We start from the raw sequence: 19874 nt of genomic DNA, 5'->3' as shown, positions 1-19874 counted from the left end.
TGAAAAGCAATGTCTGTATCATCAGAGTCTCTTCCTCATACAATACTACTGATGATTTGGAGCTAAAATGTTTAGGTTTGTTTTCTCTCATCTGCAATTAACCTGTCTGTTATATCACTCATAACAATGTTTAAGGAGGAATGAAGATAACAGGCTGTCTGAATTTTGGAACCAAGCAGGAATGCCAATAGTTTTGTGGCTGGCATACATGTACAGAGTTTTTCTAACCAGCCACATAGTTTGGGTGTGGTGATGATTGTACACATACACTCTACTAAAATGATGTTTCCTAGCTGACTTTAACCTGTCCTAAGCTAAGGCCCTTAGTTAAGACATAAAACATATTTTAAAAATTAGCCCTACTCCTTGGAGAAATGACTGATTCTAGGAAATAGCCAAGATAAGCCTGAAACATCATGTAGTGCTTGAAAGTAGGGAAATATTTTTAAAAAACAAGTCCCAAAGCTGGGAGTATTTTAAAAGGATATAGGAGCCAACTGAAAGGGCTCCAATGGCCAAAGCTAGAGCAATGTGAGCAACAAAATAAATAAAGTAGTATTGAATTATAACACAAAATGTAAAATAAATATGTCCATACTAATAAATAAATGAATAATTAATAAATCAAGAAGAGACAAATCTTTCATGCACAAGAATTCCAAATAATTTATGTAAGTCCTTCCACCCTTAAATATGGGAATGTTCATCATAATTTCCCTCCAGAGGACATCACAGAATGCAGGTGGGGGAGAAGAGTAACTTTGTAGTGAAGAAACCTGACAAACACTACCTCAGCCAGGAGATCAAGGTCAATATCAACAGTCATAAGTCATGTGACTAGGATGTTCCCTTGACATGATGTGATAAAAATGGCACCTTACCTCTGTGGTCTTCTTCCCCAAACCTGCTACCTCAGTTTACCATGAGAAAAACATAAGACAAATTCCAATAAAAGAGCCTCTCACAAAATACCTGACCTCTACTTCTCAAAATGATCAAGGTCAAGATCATCAAAACCAAGAAAAGTCTGAGAAACAGAGAAACAGCTGTGGTCAAAAAGAGCTTGGTGAGACATAGTGACTAAATGTCATGTGGTAACCTGGATAGAATTGTGGAATGGAAAAAGGACATTAGGTAAATACTAAGGAAACCTGAATAAAGTATGGACTTTGGTTAATAATACTGTATCACTGGGGCACCTGGGTGGCTCAGTCGTTAGGCGTCTGCCTTCGGCCGAGGGTCCTGGGATAGAGCCCCACATCGGGCTCCCTGCTCCAAAGGGGGCCTGCTTCTTCCTCTCCCACTCCCCCTGCTTGTGTTTCCTCTCTCACTGGCTGTCTCTCTCTCTCTGTCAAATAAATAAATAAAATATTTTAAAAAATAATAATAATAGTGTATCACTATCATAGAAGCTTACCTCACATTCATTAATCAGGATTTGATGAGAACTTGAGGGCTATTCTTGGATAAAAGGATGAAAACACCCATGTTTTAGAGAATGGTGTGAAGCAGTAGCTTTCCCACCGGAGTGTCATGTGGCCATAAAATTCAGCTCCATACACAACCCTTTCAACAATATTTGGTTGGTGGGAGCAGGAGAAAGGCTTAGTGCTTTGAACTTTATGTAGAGGCCACTTTTAGGCAACAGACTTGAGCAATGGAAACCTGAGCAAGGCAAAAGAGCCCACAGTGACTACCAAACAGGCATATTAAGTGACCCACATTGAAATAGCCATAGGCCCTAACTGACCAACAGACTACTTGCCACAAGGCAGTGTTCCTAGGATTACCGAAAAGGGAAAATTCCATACATTCCCATACTTCTTCACTCTGCCCTGTAACTATAGCCCCTTGCCGCCACCACATGGTAGACAGTCTCTCTTTTGCTGTCCTGCCTGCTGCTCCCTTGCAGTATATTCAATAAACTTCTATCTCTTTGTTCTGCCTTGGGTGAATTTTTCCACTGCCTGTGCCACTGGCCCCCATCCAATCAGAATGCATCACACTTTACATGTGATTAAAAGGAACATTTACGGATAACAACTAACAATTATCATCCACACTTACCATTATTATATCAAATGGAATAAAAGTTAGCACCCACATGAAGAGAAGGATAATCTCAGGATAAAGATCTATCTTTTAAATAAATTCATTTTTATTAATAATCAGGTTATATTCTGTTATTTACAACCCAACAGTCCTAACTATTGTATTCTATAAAGTACGAGGCATTATCTCTGGCATATAGAAAGTGCTCAAAAAATGGTAATTCTGAGGGCAATTTTCTGATATATGACCTCCTACATGGGGTGGGCACTTCCTTACCTGAAAGAGTCCTGCTCTGGTGTTGAAAAGGTGGACTGGTTTTGTTGAGGCCTATTCACCACTCTGCTGCTCTGACCAAAGGGATAAAAGTTCTTCCCTTTGTTGTGACCCATTTCTCTCTCAATGGGTCCATTTATCTCAATCACATTCATGAGCCAGTTGTTAGAGTCTGTTCTATCCTGTGAGGGGGCCCCACTTCTTCACCCACTGTATGTCCAGATATGAGAGCCACATTTTCATGTGATACTAGAGACCTGGGAATAGTATCATGTCAGCTTCATCCAAGAAGCAGAAACAAACTCTTGGTCTTTCCTTTTCTGAGGGCTCATGCCCCACATGCTAAGGCACCAAAGTATAGTTTATAAAAACAACGGCCTTCCTCCACCAGAGTGGCGAAAATTAAAAGGACCAATGATGATAACAGTTGGCAGGGATATGGAGCAATGAGCATTCTCTGCATGTCGAGTAAGAGTGTAAACTGATGAGATCAGAGAGGGAGACGAACCATAAGAGACTCTTCATCATAGGAAACAAACTAAGCGTTGCTGGAGGGGGGGTGAGGGAAAGGGGTAACTGGGTGATGGACATTAAGGAGGGCACGTGATGTAATGAGCACTGGGTGTTATATAATACTGATGATCACTGAACACTACCTCTGAAACTAAGAATACACTATATGTTAATTAATCGAATTTAAATTTTAAAGAGTGTAAATTGATGTAACCATTTTGAAAAAGTGGCAGAATTGACCAGAACTAAACATATGAACAGCTATGACCAGCAATCTCACTTCTGAGTGTATGCCCAACAGAAACGAGTGCCTAGTCCACCAAAGCAGACATTCAAGAATATATATAGCGCTTTGCTAATAACACTGGAAATAATGAAAATGTCCACCAACATTAGAATAAATAAATAAATAGTGATTATATTAATTCATTGGAATATAACTCAGAGATGAAAAAGAATCAATTACTACTATAAGCAACAACATGGATGAATCTTGCAGACAAAAGAAGCCCAATACAAAAGAAGGCGTATTATAAGATTCCATAAATATAAAGTTTGAAAACAGGCAACAGGAGCCTGTCATGACGGAAGTCAAAATAATGGTAGACTTGGGGATATTGACTGAAAGGAAGTGCAGAGGAACCTCTGGTGGGCTAAAAATGTCCTATTTCTTTATCTGGATGGTGGTCACAGGGATGCGTACATATTTAGATTTTATCAAGCTATGTACTTAAAATACGAGCAATTCTTGTATATAAGTTATAGGCTAATATAAAAACAAAAAATTTAAAATCTAATTTGCTTAAAACAAAACATGGTATTTGAAATATGACAAATCTGCCACTTATTGGTTGAGTGACCTCTGTCAATTTCACCAGTATGAGTCTCATTTTTTTCATTTTAGGATAAGGATAATGCCTTTCTCATGCAGTGCTTTTATGTTAAATGAGATAATGTGAATCTAACACACTGCTTTGCATTTGGTAAGTTCTCAGTATATTTATTTCCTTTCCCCTTCTGTTCTGGTAGACTGGCCTCACCATTCCTGTGTATTGCCTTTAGGAAGCCACCAAATCTCAGGCCTATTTTAGGGAAAGGTGATTGACCTACCCTAACCCAAAAAGTAACCCAGCCTCTCCTAGGTCAGATTATCAAATCACCTATTTCCTTCAGATTCCTTTGGGAACTCTTCTGGGAAAGATTGACTCATCTGTCCATCCATCCATCCATCCATCCAATCAACACTTATTGAGTTGCTACTTTGTGCTAGGCACCATGACAGGTGCTGGGGAAATACTGATGAAAAAGCAGACACAGTTCCTGTCCTTGGAAATTTACAATCTCGTGGGGAAGACAAGCAGTAAACAAATAAATCCATCATTATTAATTATGATAAAAAGGGCTATAAAGAGCAGGGCAGCAGTGGACAGGGAAAGCCTTTCAGATGATGTAACATCTAAAGTGAGAACCGAAGGTAGAAAAGCAGCCAGTCATTGGAAGATCAGAGGGAAAACTCCTGCACTATCCTATCATTGAAGTCTTGTAACATCCAAAATAATTACATAGTATACATAAAAGACATACTCAACGCCAATGAGAATCTCCTCACATGTGAACGCCTGCTGTGAACGCCTGCTTCTCAGAAGAGTTTTTTTTGCATCCTTCCTGTTTCTTAAAAGTTAGACTACCAGATAAGTAGCTTTCCACTACAGCAATACAAACTCATTTGTATAATGAGTTATGGAGCTAGGACATTTGGGAAATAAGAAATGAGAACAAGTAACCTACTACTTAGGGTGTAGGGCAGTACACTGAAAAGACCATGGGATTTGTCGTCTGAGCTCAAATTCTGTCTCCACTTCTAACTGTATGACCTCAAGCAAGTCACTTAAGTTCTCTGAATCTGAGTTTCCTCACCTGAGAAACAGGAATAATAAAGACTATCTCAAGGTAATGTTTCAAGAATTAAACAAAATGACATATACATAGCATCTTGCATGACAAAGTATGATCATGCTTTATTTAAAACATTCCTGTCATTTCACTACGAAAACTTTAATCCTTTCTGCTTATGTAATCTCACTACAGAAATGTCAGCTTTTAAAAACAGGTACACTCCTTTCTTTTAAATATCTTCTGTGAACCTTGGCTATTGATTTAGAATTCTTAGTTCTTTGTTAAATCTTCTTACTTTGGGAGGTAAGTCATTCTTGATTTTCCTAATTCCCCGCCCCAAACTGCCCAGGCAATCCAGAGCCGCAGTGGGGAGCGAGCATGGGTCAGCCAGGTGGCAACACAGGAACACGAAGTTTTGGGGTGATACCAGTGCTGTATGTGGATGCAGACAAGACAGCCACGGGGCTCAGCCCGGCTTGCCATCTGGACTTTGGGCCCTCCTGACAAATTACAGCCTCCTTTCCTTTCTTGTCCAAGGTTGCTCTATGGTAGGGCCTCATATAATGTCTCAGAGAAAGGGTGGGGGTGGCAGAGGAGAGAAAGCAGGTCAGATCATTTTGCTCGTTGGGATTTCCTCTCTCTTAGGGGTAGCCCCGGAGGGTTGACAGTCTTCACGTCTAGACAAGAGCCCAGACCTCAGTTGGAAAAGTCACTCTCAGAATCTTTTTTTCTCATTTGTAAAGTGGGATGACGCAAGCCTTCTCACAGTAACCTCAGCGAAAGCTCCACGTTAACTAAAATGCTATCCAGACTTCAGGTGCTATTAATACTAGTAAATTCTGTGCCACATTCAGCATACATGACTGACCTAGAAGCCTTTTCGACCTGCTTGGGACTGAGCTACTAGAAGGGGATTTTTCTAGGTCAATGAGTAATGGACAGTGTCTCAAAGGTATTGCCTATTTTTACTTTGAAAGAGCAACCTTCTCAGAGATAAGCTTCATAGTGAGAAGAACTTAAGGCCCGTAAGATTAAAAGATAATTAAAAACTATACAAAACTAGCCTATTCTGATAAATTGTATAACTTATTTGGGCAAATCTAAATGTGCCATTGACCTAGGTTAAACTGAGCAAGACTCACTGAAGAAATGGGAACTGATTAAATCTTTATTTCGGCAATTTCCTGTTCTTAGCAAGTAGAGAGAAAGACGAATACCCTGGGTGAGAGACAGGAAGACACAAAGACAAATGATTTTATGCCCAGGCAGCTTCTCTCAAGTACACCAAGATAATCATCTGCAAAGTGTTTAAAAAACCCCTCATTTTAAAAGATGCACCCCCAATTTAGGCTTGTGAAAAACAGGTTATCATTGGTTATCACATGTGCCTGCTTTTTTATTTCTCAACCTGTTTCCAAGGTGAGGTGTGCTGATTTATGCTCTTCTGTTGACTTCTCCTATAAACAGAACTTTCCTCTGAGAAGTTAACTGCGGAGATATCACAATCCAGATCCAAGAACCCTAACCAAACTGAAACCTGGACACAGAGCATGAAAGCGGAAAAAAGGACAGGCTGCTTTCCTTGTATGTTTTTCCTGGATTATTTCGAGGCACTACTTCAAAGGATCCTTAATTGGAGGTAGTATTTCAATTGTAGGAGAAGATACTTTGTCTAGTCGAAATTAATTTAAGTCCCTTATAATCTGAGTTATCGTGAAATGAGAAGATCTGAAGGGCCGAACTGGCCCACATACTTTTCACCTTTGAAGTCTAGCAAGAAAATGACCAGAATAAAATATTTTAAAATTTGCTTGCAAAACTGTAGACGGCAGAACCATTCCAGGCCCTAGGAGCTCAAATAGAAAAGCATTATATTTTATATTTCACATAAAATAATAATGAAAAGTAACCTCACAGGAACCAGTCCCCAAATCCTTTCTGGATAATTTGGTACGTTTGAAAGCTTGTGTGCCTTTTTAAAGCACTCTGTAAAACAAGATACTCTCCAATGTGTTAGAACATTTCTGTTTTGATTGGCTCAGAAGTGCTGGAGGTTCTTGCAATGATTTATAATGAACTAAGCACATGGCATGGCGTCATCACTCATTCTCTCAGAGCCTCTTGCCCGTTTTATAGAAATTGCATAACTGGGAAGTAACACAATGAAAATCTTACACTCTGCTGGTTAAAAGTTGGATCACAATTCCAAAATCTAGGTACAAGTTTGCAGCCAGAGTAGAAGGCCAACGCTTTTTTTTCATCTTTCGAAATGCCAAGCATTTAATTCATTTATGTAGTTACTTGTTTTCTATAGCAGAAAAGGAAAAGGTAAGTTTATTTCACTTTTTCTTTCCTTTAGTTAACCGTGGTTTGTTTGTGGAATTCCAGAAAGGCTGATGTTAAAATAAGTCAAGATCTATAACTACAGAAGTTAACTCAGAAGCCAGTTTTTGGTATGATCCGTCAGAGTTATTAACTGCAAGCAACTAAGCATCCCTGGATAATTGAAGCTACAAAGGAACGTATTTAAAGGATATCATGTAGCTCATGGAAGAGAGATCTGGGCTGGAGAACCAGGGTCAGGCAAGATAACCAGGAACAATACCCCAAATCGTGACAGTGGATTTTTCAGGTGAAGACACCACTCCTGCTGCCAGATGGGATTCTAGGCCTCAGTTTGTGCTGAGACACCACCAACAGTGGATAAAGGAGAGGCCACGAGAAGTACCGCTTCCGGGACCTGATTTCCCTGACACTTCTTCTCTCACAGAGTTGCTCCTGGCTCTAGCCTCACTTGCTCCAGATCGAGGCTCAGGTGTATACAGGTGGTTGATAGAACCTGGGGTAACTGCTCCTGCCCGAGCTGCAGGTGAGGCTGGGAGCGTGAGTATTTGGCACTTTCACTTCCGCAGACTCAAAAGGTGAGAAATTCTCATAACCCTGGAGGGAACAAGATGTGATGTGTCCATGGAATGACATATGTCCCAAAGCTCAAAGAGCAAACTGGTCCCTGTGATTAGACCAATAGTTCTCAATCTTTCTAGTTTTCAAAATTATGAAGAAACTTAAGGAATTTTTTTTTAAAGATTTTATTTATTCATTCGACAGAGATAGAGACAGCCAGAGAGAGAGGGAACACAAGCATGGGGAGTGGGAGAGGAAGAAGCAGGTTCATAGCAGAGGAGCCTGATGTGGGGCTCGATCCCATAACGCCGGGATCACACCCTGAGCCGAAGGCAGACGCTCAATCGCTGTGCCACCCAGGCGCCCCGAAACTTAAGGAATTTTTATTTATGTGGGTTGTATCTGTCCATTTTCACCATATTAGAAATGAAAGGAGAAATTTTAAAAGTATTTATTAATTCATTTAAGATAACAATTATACGTTAACATAAATGACATGGTTTATGAAAAATCGCTGTATTAAAAGAAAATGATGATACAGGTGGCGTTGTTTTACATTTTTGCAATATGTTAAAGAAGTCGGATATGGGCAGATATGAGAACATATCTGCTTCCACTTTAATTAATTTGTTGTTATATCACACATTCTGTAGTCTCGGGAAACCGGAATCATACACTTGTGAGAGAATGAAAGTGAAAAGGGTAAATATCATCTTAGTATTGTTATGAAAATAATTTTGACTTTGGGGACTCCCTAAAAAGGTGTAGGGTCTCCCTACCACAGTTTGAGATCTGCTAGATGAAAGATTCACTTTGTGATGGAAATTAGATGGTATATATTATATTGACACACACAATTCTTTGGATCCCTTTATTTTTTTTTTAAGATTTTATTTATTTGAGAGAGAGAGAGAGATAGCATGAGCAGGGTGAGGGGCAGAGGGAGAAGAAGACTCCCAGCTGAGCAGGGAGCCTGACACGAGGCTCAATTCCAAGACTCTGGGCTCATGACCTGAGCCGAAGGCAGACACTTAACTGACTGAGCCACTCAGGCGCCCCTCTTTAGATCCCTTTCTGCATTCCTGTCACATATGTTTTTATCAAAGATTTGGAAATTTTGCTCAGAGGTTGACAGGATTGGGCCTGCAACAAATTGCTAATATGACAGTATGCTGCATAAACCTGCAAAAACAATGGCAGGACTGTATTTGGATTTTTTTAAAGATTTTATTTATTTGAGAGAGAGAGGGGGGCAGAGGGAGAGAAAGAGAGAGATAAAATCTCAAGCAGACTGCCTGATAAGCGCAGAGCCCAACACCAGCCTAGATCTCAGGACCCTGAGATCATGACCTGAGCCGAAATCAAGAGTGGGACGCTTAACCGACTGAGCCACCCAGACACAACTGTATTTTGGTAACTTTATGGGTTTACCCTCTCCTTGGATCTCAAAGATGATTTCTGGCTTTAATTTCTGATTCTATAACTCTAAATATGGATATGTTAAGCAATGACAGAGTCATTTATTCTTTTAAACAACCGTTTTATTTTAGAACAGTTTAGATTTACAGAATTATCGCAAAGATAATTCAGAGACTACACCACAGCCAGTTTCCCCTAGCAGTATCTTACATTAGTAGGGCACATTTGTCATCATTAATGAACTGATATTAATTAGCTGATATTAATTCATATTGTTAACTAAAGTTCATACTTTATTCAGTTATTGTTCAATGTCACTTTTCTGTTCCAAGCTCTCATCCAGGATACCACTATTAGTCATCATGGTGCCTTAGATATCTCTCGACTTGACTGTTTCTCAGACTTCCTTTGCTTTTGATGACTTTGACAGTTTTAAGGAGACCAGGCCAGGTATTTGGTAGGATGTCCCTCGATTGGGATTTGTCTGATGTTTTTCTCATGGGTAAATGGGGGTTATGGGTTTTGAGGAGGAAGACGACAGAGGCCAAGTATCATTCTCTTTATATCATATTAAGGGTAGGTGTTGTTAAAGTGACTCGTGATTATTTGTCATCCTTGACGCCTGACTTGAAGTAGGTGATTGTCACCTGGCTGTCAGAAGTTTTTCACTGTAAAGTTACTTTTTACCCCACCTTTCCACACTGTCCTTTTTGGAAGACTGTCACTATGCATAGGCCACACCTCAGAAGCAGGGAGTTCACTCCACCAACCTGAAGAGTACCTATATAAATTACTCAGAATTCTTCTGTATGTAGGGAAGATTTATTTTTCTTTATTTATTCAATCATTTTTTATATTATTATGTACTCGTGCACATCTATGTTACTCTTTGGTTTATAATCCGATACTACTTTATTTATTTAACACAGTTGCTCAAATTGTCCCGGCTTTGGTTGTTGGGAGCTCTTTCAGTTGGCTCCTGGGTCCCTTTGATATACCCCCATCAGTGTATGGTGGTTTTGTTTGTTGGAATTTCCTTCTTTCTGGCATTACACAATGTTCCAGACCCATCTGTATGTTTCCTTCCCCATTCCCAGAAACATCAGTTTCTCCAAGGAGCCCTGGTTCCTTTTATTAGAGAACGGTATTGGAAAGCAAGGCCTGAGTGGTAGGTGTGCTTACTGTTACTGTCATTGCTTCTACATGCTCTGACACATATCTATACATATCTATAAATATTTCTATATGTAAACATTTGCTTCTATATTAAGTTCAGCATTGCTCATACCAATGTCTCTAACTTGAATCCATTGGCACGTGGATCATTCTAGCCCCTTCCTCTTGCATTTGTTATATATTTGTAAAGTTATTTTAAAATGAAAAAATTTTGGAATGGGAGTTGTGAGAGGAAACAAAAAGATGAGAAGATCAGGGACTCCAGGAGCTAAAGTGAATTAAACACCCAAGAACCCTCTACTCTATTGTTGATAGACACAGTTATTAGACACCCACAGTGAAAGGCCAGCTAGTAGAGGCTGAACTTGAACCCGGGCTCTCCTAGTTACTGCTACATTAGTGACTCAGATTATATAAATTCCCTGCCCCTTAGTTTTCTTTCTTTGAGGGAGGAAAACTTGGCACTTTGCTTATAGGAGTGTGAGGATTAAATGAGTAAACACAAATAGCACATTTAGAACAATGCCAGGCTCATTACTTATAAGCTATTGTTAGTCTTACCCTGTGGGGGTGTATTATCATTTCCATTTTACAGATGAAAAGAAACAGGCATGGAAATATTATAACCTGCTCAAGGTCTCACCTAGTAATATGTGCCTTTTAAAGGGTTTCTAAACAGCTCTATACTTACATCTCTTTTTGTGAAAATGAAGCTATGAAACGTGTTCTCTATATCTAGAGGTAAGGTTAACTATAGCAAAAACTCAAGGATGCTTTGAATATCCTCTGTGTTAGCGGTGTTGTGATAATCATTAATACTACCATTTCCCAAATTGCCAACACTTCTGTGCCATGAAAGTACTCAGCTAGTGGAGTAGATCGGCCTCTCAAGGCTCATGCTGTCACCTTAAGCCAGTTGAGGCAAGGACCATTCCCAACAAGGGAGCTGGTAGAGGTTAAAAGTCGGCTCTGCCTTATCTATACCTATTGCTGCCTGTTGTAAGAAAACTGACTCAGTGAAGTGTTCCTGGAAACTTTACTATTTCTTACTGCTGTGTGCTCTGGGGAATGGGACAGCAGGTCACGATTCATGGAATATACCATGGGTAGAGGAGGTTTCCTAGGAGAATAAAAAGAAAGGAGATTTTGCGGGGAGAACTAGTAGACATTTATCTACTCAAATCAAGTAAGTGACAATTTTACACCCTACATTTATTTCTTTGTTCAACTCAATAATCTACTTCCTTTTAAACACTAGTGACTCTAATTTCTCTATCGCACACAGCCCTGCACGTCAACATTTGTTGACCCTGCAGCTTCATTTTGAACCTGGGTGCCTCCACCAGGTGGATGCTGAGGGCGGAAGCAGCCACCTCCCTCTCCTCTTTCCTTAGCAGTGACGTAGCCATATTTTCCCCCCAACCATTTCTCTTAGCATCAATCCTAAGAGGTGAGGGAAACTGTAAGTATCTTAAAAAGTCATTAGGCATTCATTTAGGACCTACTACGTCTCAAGCATTTTTCTAGTCCCGGGTGCAGTAGTGAGCCAGATATACGTAGCCCTCCTCTTCGGAGAGCCTGCAGACCCCCGGAAAATAACTGCTCAGGAACTGAGGGCGTTCCCTTGTCCAGCAATGGGCTCCGTGTGCACTACCGTATTTAAATCTCACAGAAGTAGCTATTGTTATTATCCTCATTGTACAGATGAGGAAACTGAGGGTTGCCCTAAGTCACACAACTGGAACCGGGCAGAACTGAGACATGAATGCAGGTCTGCCTGATGCCACAAATTTAACCACACCTACATCCTCTCTCTCGCAGCTGCCAGGAGGCAGGGCCCCAGGGCTCTGTTCACGGCAGGACGGTAGCAGCTCTTCTCCAATTTTGCTGCAGTTTCTACTGAACACTTTGATTTGCAAATATACAGGATTCTCTGAAGCACAACGTTAACCAAATTGTGGTAGACAGCTGGCAGAGGACAGCTGCAGACCAGAAAATGTGGCCGGACGCTCTGGGGGAGGGCAAGACGGATGTGCAGTGAGGCAGCTCCAAGGGGCGACAGGCCGAGGTAAGAGGACGGACAGATTAAATCACCTAGACCCCAGACCGAGTGGAAGGAGCCCTTAGACATTCTAGAACACACTGTCTTTATCAGGTTAGCAAGTACGACTAGGATACAAGTACGCTTTTCTTTTACCACATCATTCAAGTGATTATTCAAATAAATGTAAAAATCTGGGTTTTTTCAACCCTTGAAGTATGGCTGAGGTAATGACATTGAAAGACCTCAGGGCTAAGGATCAGGAGACCTAAATTCTTGTCCAGATACGCTCCAACTAGTTCACTTGTGTGCTCTTCTGTCAGCACCTTAACTTCTCTCATTCTGGGTTTCTCTCCCGTCTAGAACAAGGGAATTGGGCTACTGAGCCTTACAGATTTTTGACGTTTCCGGCTGCCCTTGATGCTATGATCAATTGAGCAGCTCCCTGTGCCTGGTACTGCATTCAATAATTTGAGGTTTAGGGGCGCCTGGGTGGCACAGCAGTTAAGCGTCTGCCTTCGGCTCAGGGCGTGATCCCGGCGTTATGGGATCGAGCCCCACATCAGGCTTCTCCGCTATGAGCCTGCTTCTTCCTCTCCCACCCCCCCTGCTTGTGTTCCCTCTCTCGCTGGCTGTCTCTATCTCTGTCGAATAAGTAAATAAAATCTTTAAAAAAATAATAATAATTTGAGGTTTAGAAGCGATTGGAAGGCCCATGTCTAGCCCCTGGCCCTGCGCTGTCCGACGCAGTAGCACCGAGCACGTGCGGTTTTGGAACACTTGGAATGTGGCTGCTGTGACTGCATCACAATTTTCTTCCATTTTGATTAAATTTGAATTAAGAAACTGATACGGCATTCAGTCACTGAAAACTGTTGTGTTTGAAACCACATAGGGATGTGATTTTTCTTTTTTCAACAGTACATTTTGTGCAATCTACATACAGTGTTTCCAGTGAAAATTCAGTATCAGAATTGGAATGTGTGGTGTAAAATACACCAGATTTAAGACAATATAAAAAAAGATTGTAAAATATCTCATTAATAATTTCATATTGAGGAGCATCTGGGTGGCTCAGTCGGCTAAGCATCTGCCTTCAGCTCAGGTCATGATCTCAGGGTCCTGGCATGCAGCCCCACATCGGTCTCTCTGCTCAGTGGGGAGCCTACTTCTCTCTCTCCCTCTGCCTCTCCCCCTGCTTGTGTGCTCTCTCTCTCTCTCTGTCAAATAATTAAATAAAATCTTTTTAAAAAATAATTTCATATTGATTACATGTTGACATGACAATATTTTGGACATACTGGGTTAAGTGAAATATATTATTAAAATTAATTTCACCTGTTTTTCTTTCTTTTTAGGTGTAACTACTAGAACATTTAAAACAACATTTCTTTTTGATGGGTTTCAAAGTTTATACTTTATCAGCTGTGGTGTGGTGGCTGGTTTGATTGGCAACCTAGATCATCAGCCATGGGTGCTTTGGAGAAAAGACTACTATCTCCCTTTGAGGAAAAGAATAGTATCACCCTGTACCAGTCTGACTCATTATTCTCATCAGGAAAGACTTGCCCCCAATTACCTTTGCTAACAGGGTTTGTCTTAGGAGAGCCAGGAGACGTGAGGACTCTGTGGTCCCCAGTGCTTCCCAAACTGGGATGGGCTGTAGGCACCATGGATAAAGTACTGTGACTTATCCATCTGAGTACACCTGGCACTCCTCCCTCTGTGTGGATGGGCCTGAGTCCATGCAGCCTGAGTACCCCTGTTGGGTGGAAGTTTGAGCCAAGCCCCTTCAGGGTCTGTTGCCCCCCACTTGCATCTGGCTGCGTTTAGCCTGGACACGACTTTCTGGTTTATTCAGTTGGAGACAGGTAGCTGTGTCTGTTTGGTTCTTGCCACATGGATTAAACTGTAGGATCTTGACACAAAAATAACTGGTAAGGCTTTCTTCAGAAGGAGCATATGTCAATGTCAGGAGTTTGGAATTTGGGCCTTCTTCACTGTGTAAACTAACACCCTTCTCTGCATCTGTAGGGAATAAATGTGCTACCAGGGAGGATATGTCCAGATATCCCTGATCAGTGTGTGTTCAGCTTGTGGTGACAGACCTGGTGTGATTGGGGAGGGTCACTTTCCCTGGGCACAGTGTGGTGAATATTGTGGCATGCATAGAAAGAATGCCCACCCCTGGTTACAGACGGTGATTCATTTTCAGCGACTGGGAAGGACCACTGCATTAGTCTGGTAGAGCTGCCGTAACAAATACCTCAGAATGGATGGCCTAAACAACAGAAGTTTATTTTCTCACAGTTCTGCAGGCTAGAGGTCCAAGATTAAGGTGTCAGCAGGTTTAGCTTCTTCTGAGGTCTCTCTCCTTGGTTTGTAGATGACTGCTTTCTCCCTACGTCCTCACATGGTCATCCCTCAGGCTGTGTTGTAATCTCTTTTTAAAATTATTTTTTAAATTGAGACATAATTGACAGGTAATACGATATTAGTTTCAGGTATACAACATAATGATTTGATATTTTATACATTGCAAAAGGTCACCACAGTAAGTCTAGTTAACATCCGTCACCTTATATAGTACAAATACACTTTCTTCCTAGTGATGAGAACTTGTAAGATCTATTTCCTTAGCACCTTTCAAATATGCAATACAGTATTATTAACTATAGTCACTCCATGACTTAATTATTTTATAACTGGAAGCTTCTACTTTTTGACCCCCTTCACCCATTTCTTTCGCCTCTCTCACCCCTCATCTCTGGAAACCACCAATCTGTTATCTATGAGCTTGGTTTTTTGTTTTGTTTTGCTTTTAATTCCACATATAAGTGAGGTCCTACAGAACTTGTTTTTCTCTGTCTTTTATTCCACCTTGAGCTCCAGCTACATTGTTACAAATGGCACACTTTCGTTCCTTGTTATGGCTGAATAGTATTACGTTGTGTATGTATCACAATTTCTTTATCCATTCAGCCATTCATGGACACTTAGGTTGTTTCCATATCTTGGCTACCGTAAATAATGCTGCAATGAACATGGGAGTGAAGATATCTTTCTGAATTGATGTTTTTGTTTTCTTTGGATAAATACTCAGAAGTGGAATTACTGGATCATATAGTAGTTATATTTTAATCTTTTGAGGAACTTCCATACTTTTCTGTAGTGGCTGTGCCAATTTACATAGTGCACACAGGTTCCCCTGTCCCCAAAGCCTCACCAACACTTGTTATTTTTTTGTCTTTTTGATAATCACCATTCTGACAGGTATGAGGTAACATCTCATTGTGGTTTCAATTTATATTTCCCTGATTTGTGATGTTGAGTATCTTTTCATATACCTGTTGGCCACCTGTATGACTTCTTTGGGAAAATGTCTATTCAGATCTACTGCCCATTTTAAAACCAGATTGTTTGTTTTTTGGCTATGACGTTGTGTGGGCTCTTTATATATTTTGAATGTTAATACTTTGCCAGATACATGATTTGCAAATATTTCCTCCCCTTTCAGTAGGTTGCCTTTTCATTTTGTTGATGGTGTAATCTCTTCATCCTGGATTACCACTCACCTATATAATCTCATTTTACCTTAATTATCTTTTTAAGGGCCTGATCTCCAAATACAGTCACATTCTGAGGTACCAGCGGGCAGGACTTCAACGGATGAATTTGGCAGGTACACAGCCCATAGTAACCAGCATCCTTGGTCAAATGTGGGATAGGAGGAGCAACTTAATGAACTGCGTGGTCAGATGCAACGCCCACAAAATGACCATTAGGTCACATGAAGATTGCCTACTCAAGGGAATGAGAACAAGATATGTGCCTTTGACAAGGCTATGAATAACTTTTGGTAAATGTGATTGGATGGAGAGACATAACTGACCCCTGAATTTTATTGCAAGGCCACAGATGGTACAGCCTGCTTCTCAGCACCAGGTATTCCTCGTTACTTGAACCACAGTGCCTGAGGCCAAGCAAGTGTAGTTGAGTGTCCTTGGGATAATGTGTTAAATCCTGGCTGGCAAACCTGACATCAGGCACAAGGGTTAAGAATCTATTTAAGGGCATAAGCGAAACACATGGAACAAGTCTAATGCGAGCCCTACACTGAGCAATGTAAGGCAGAGAGGTGATCAGGCTGAGTGTGGAAAGGAGAAATCAGCAAAATTTCTGATTTCTGGAGAGGGTAGCCTTCTAATAGTTGGAAATTGGTGAACAGGTGCTGATGAGGAGGATGGTGAAATTCTGGAGCCAAGGCAGGGGCAGAAAATGCAAGATATGAAAAGATCCTCTAGAAGCTGATGGTTTGAGCCCAGGGCTTGTGAGCAAGGAGGGTCGGTTTAAAGTAGTAATGGAGAAAGGTCTGCCTCTAGGTGTGAAGTGATATGGGACTGGGTTAATGACAGAGGAGAAGGCAGACTGAGTGTGTGGAGATTTTGAGCTGGCAGTTGATCAAATGTTGTAACTGAGGAGGTCTAGCATTACACACACACACACACACACACACTCACTGTGATGATATCTGCGATTCCCAGAGATTACTGGTTCCAGTGCTTGTACAGAGACCTCTGGGATGCCACCTCAGTGTTCATTAAAAAAAGATGGGAACAGTCTTATTGGTTTGTGAACTCTTAGATGATGATAGTTGAAAAGTCCATTTCAGCATGTGGCTTTTGTTTGTTTGTTTCTATGCTAACCATAGACTTCTCTCGTCAGTTCAAGTGTTAGCAACAAGAAACTAGATAGATGTAAGCAGTATTCTCCAAGTGACACATTAAACTGGGATGAGTCAGTTAAGTAACTACAAGCAGACTTCATTAAATGATTATAAGGCATTTTATGCATTTATCTTAAGAAAAATACAGTATGTAAGAGTCAACAGATGGCTTCACGGGAATTTGCTTGGCTTACTGGGATAGAACAAGAAAACCTCTTTAAATGTTGACCAAGGCTCCTGGGCGGCTCAGTTGATTAAGCGGCTGACTCTTGATTCCGGCTCAGGTCATGATCTCAAGGTCCTTGGATGAGTCCCATGTCAGGTTCAGTGCTCAGCGGGGAATCTGCTTGAGAATTCTCTTTCCCTCTCCAGCTCTGCCGCTTCTCACGTTCACACGCTTTCTCTCTCTAGAATAAATAAGTCTTAAATAAGTAAATGTTGGCTGAATGTTACAGCCTTTTGAAAGAGAACTATTTCTCTCCCAATATATTTTCCTAGTCATCTTCTACAATTACTGTAAATATACTCTGCAACCAATCCTAGGTTATATATATTCTTAAAAATTCAATTGTGTCTTGCACAGAACTTTCAACCTTTTCATTGTCTTCAAGGGATGACAGATCCCGAGGAGCTGCTGTGGGCTTTCATCTCTTCCCTTAGCACCTATATGCAAAATCAGCAATTCACCCTATTCGGACTTTCCTTACACTGCCTTCAGCCAGGCCTCAGGACTCAGTTTCCTCAAGCGAACTTCAGTAGTGGGGCTCAGACTCCATAAATTCCCCAGTGATGTTGATGCTTGCCACGTTGAAGCAAACTGGGTCTCTGCTTGCAGGGTGGTTTCGAGTCATAGGGAAGATGACTAGGAAGTTAGAAAGCAAGTCTTTGGTAGGCACAGAAGTTTGGGAATGAGTGAGCATCTGGGACTAAATTTATTTCTTCCTCTTTCCAGTTTGCACATATTCACGCCTCGCGGACTGACCACTCTGAAGGCAGAGAATGGTGCACTCAGTCGAATTTTCAGCCCTGCGCTCAGTCCTGGCAGGCAGCGCGTCTCACCCCTCACTCGCCGCAATTACCCCAGAGCCCCCACCTGCTCCGCCGCTCCGCCCAGACTCCGGCCGCATGGGCCACACCCTCTCAGGGCTCCGGCCGCCCCCCGCCAGCTCCGCCCTTCAGCATGCGCCACGGCCGGCGCCCCGCCCCGCCCGTCACGTGACTGCCCCGCCCTCAATGCGCTCTCGGATTGGCTCTCCCGGCCGAGGGGGTGGGTTCTCGCTTACAGCCCTGCCCCGCAACGCGGCTGCAGTTTTCAAACCTCAACTGTAAGCTCGGGTCACCGTCTTCGCTGCCGTCGCCGGGAGCCACCTCACAGGGGAACAGGTCACAACTGTTGGCCGTTGTCCAGAAGAGTAAAAGTGGGTCCTGCCACGCTCGGAGCTACCTCGCGCATCACTGGGCTAGAGCTGGAGAACAAGTCGTGTGGCGGCCACCGGCGTGGGGCAGGACGGGAGCCCCCTTGGAGGGGGCAGCCCCGAGAGAACCTGCTGCGGCCAGAGCGGTCAGTGTCTTTCGCTTCGCGCGACCGCGGTCCTGCCGCGACTGGTGGGTGGGCTCCGGGCTGCGACTCTGAACCCCTGAACCCGCCCCCTTTATTCTGGGTATGGAGACTCCCCCTCCTAACGTGGGAGGGAGGGGTCACGAGGAGGGATGCAGACAGTGTGGGCAGATTCGGGTCTCTTCAGAACGCGGACCCCCGGCCTGGTGGAGGTGGACTAGGACTTTGCCACCCCTCAGGTGGCCCGACTGCCCCGGGCCTCTCTCCGCTCTCGGGCTGGAGTCTTGCCTCGCTGGTTCCCTCACATTCGGGACTGGGGCGTCCGGTGGTCCTCCCAACCCCCTCCTCAGTCGGGGCGCCTGTGTGTGCGTGTGCGCGCCGTCCCCTGGCCTGCCCGGGCTCTCCCCGGGTCGCGTCCCGCGGGGGCTCCCTTCCCGACTTCCTCGCTCGCGCCCCTTTCCACGTCGCGTCGATGTGGTCCTTCCTGTCCCTTCCGCGTTCACAGCTGTGGTGTGGGCACAGGACGTGTTCACATCTGGTGGACGCGTCCTGCTCACAGCTGCCTTTCGTCTCGAGAAAGTTTGTGCTCATCCCGTGCGGCGTTTTCAGTTACTGCTTGTGAACAGTTTTGTAAAGCCATTGAAGAGAAAAGACGAATTCAGTTGTTTCGGTGATTTCCAGCGATCTGATTTTATTTTGGCGCCGCGTAAATCACTTAAGCGTACACGAGCCATCCTGAAACTATACAACTATGTGATGACTACGCTACTGAAATTTATGCAGCTCTCTGTTTTATTGTAGGGAAAAGCGCTTCGTTTGAATTCCCTTGGAGGGATAAGTAGAGACAAAGTTGGAGGAGACTTTGTGGCAGCTGGTAGCTGGTAGTAGTTCTTCCTCCTTCTGTGATGGGACAGAGACACTCGGACATAAACTTGCAAATTAAAATTAAGAAGGAAAAATACACTTTAAAAATCCAACCACATGCTGGTCAGATTTCAGTAATATTAGGTCTGTGTATCACAGTCACTGTTTTGCCAACGTAATGTTTACCTCGGCTACCAGTGAAATGCTGAACCTTGCAGAGATGTTTGATATGGCGCGGCCCCTTTAAGTTCCCATCTTTGAGAACGTGTGCGCTGAGACAGCATGGTCTACGGAGATGACTGGGCAAGCGGTGGCGAATGTATGTAACCTGGCAATATGAGCCCACGAGCACGATTTTATTAAAAAAAAAAGATAATAAACTTATTTTCTCATTGATACACTGTTTTATTGTTTTATAGTGAACTGTCTAGAATTAGTTTTTAACTACTTCT

At 42.5% G+C, this 19874-nt stretch overlaps 1 protein-coding gene across 2 annotated transcripts in view; it reads left to right on the top strand.

Annotated features, from left to right (window-relative positions):
• Positions 1-6948: 6948 nt before the first annotated feature.
• The window catches only part of STK17B (serine/threonine kinase 17b), a 43221-nt gene continuing 30295 nt past the window's right edge, over positions 6949-19874 (top strand). The window contains exons 1-3 of one of the 2 annotated variants that reach the window (XM_026492285.4): positions 6949-7062; positions 15887-16219; positions 17953-18561. The gene's annotated coding sequence lies outside the window, so the exon portion shown is untranslated. Of the gene's footprint in view, positions 7063-15886; positions 16220-17952; positions 18562-19364; positions 19742-19874 lie in introns of those variants that run through there. The other variant, XM_044381325.3, reaches the window with a different exon arrangement.

The sequence above is a fragment of the Ursus arctos genome, unplaced genomic scaffold (genome assembly GCF_023065955.2).
Source record: "Ursus arctos isolate Adak ecotype North America unplaced genomic scaffold, UrsArc2.0 scaffold_1, whole genome shotgun sequence".
NCBI classification, from domain to species: Eukaryota; Metazoa; Chordata; class Mammalia; order Carnivora; family Ursidae; genus Ursus; species Ursus arctos.
The sequence above is the reverse complement of the archived record's forward strand: the minus strand, read 5'-3'. Positions and strand labels throughout refer to the sequence as shown.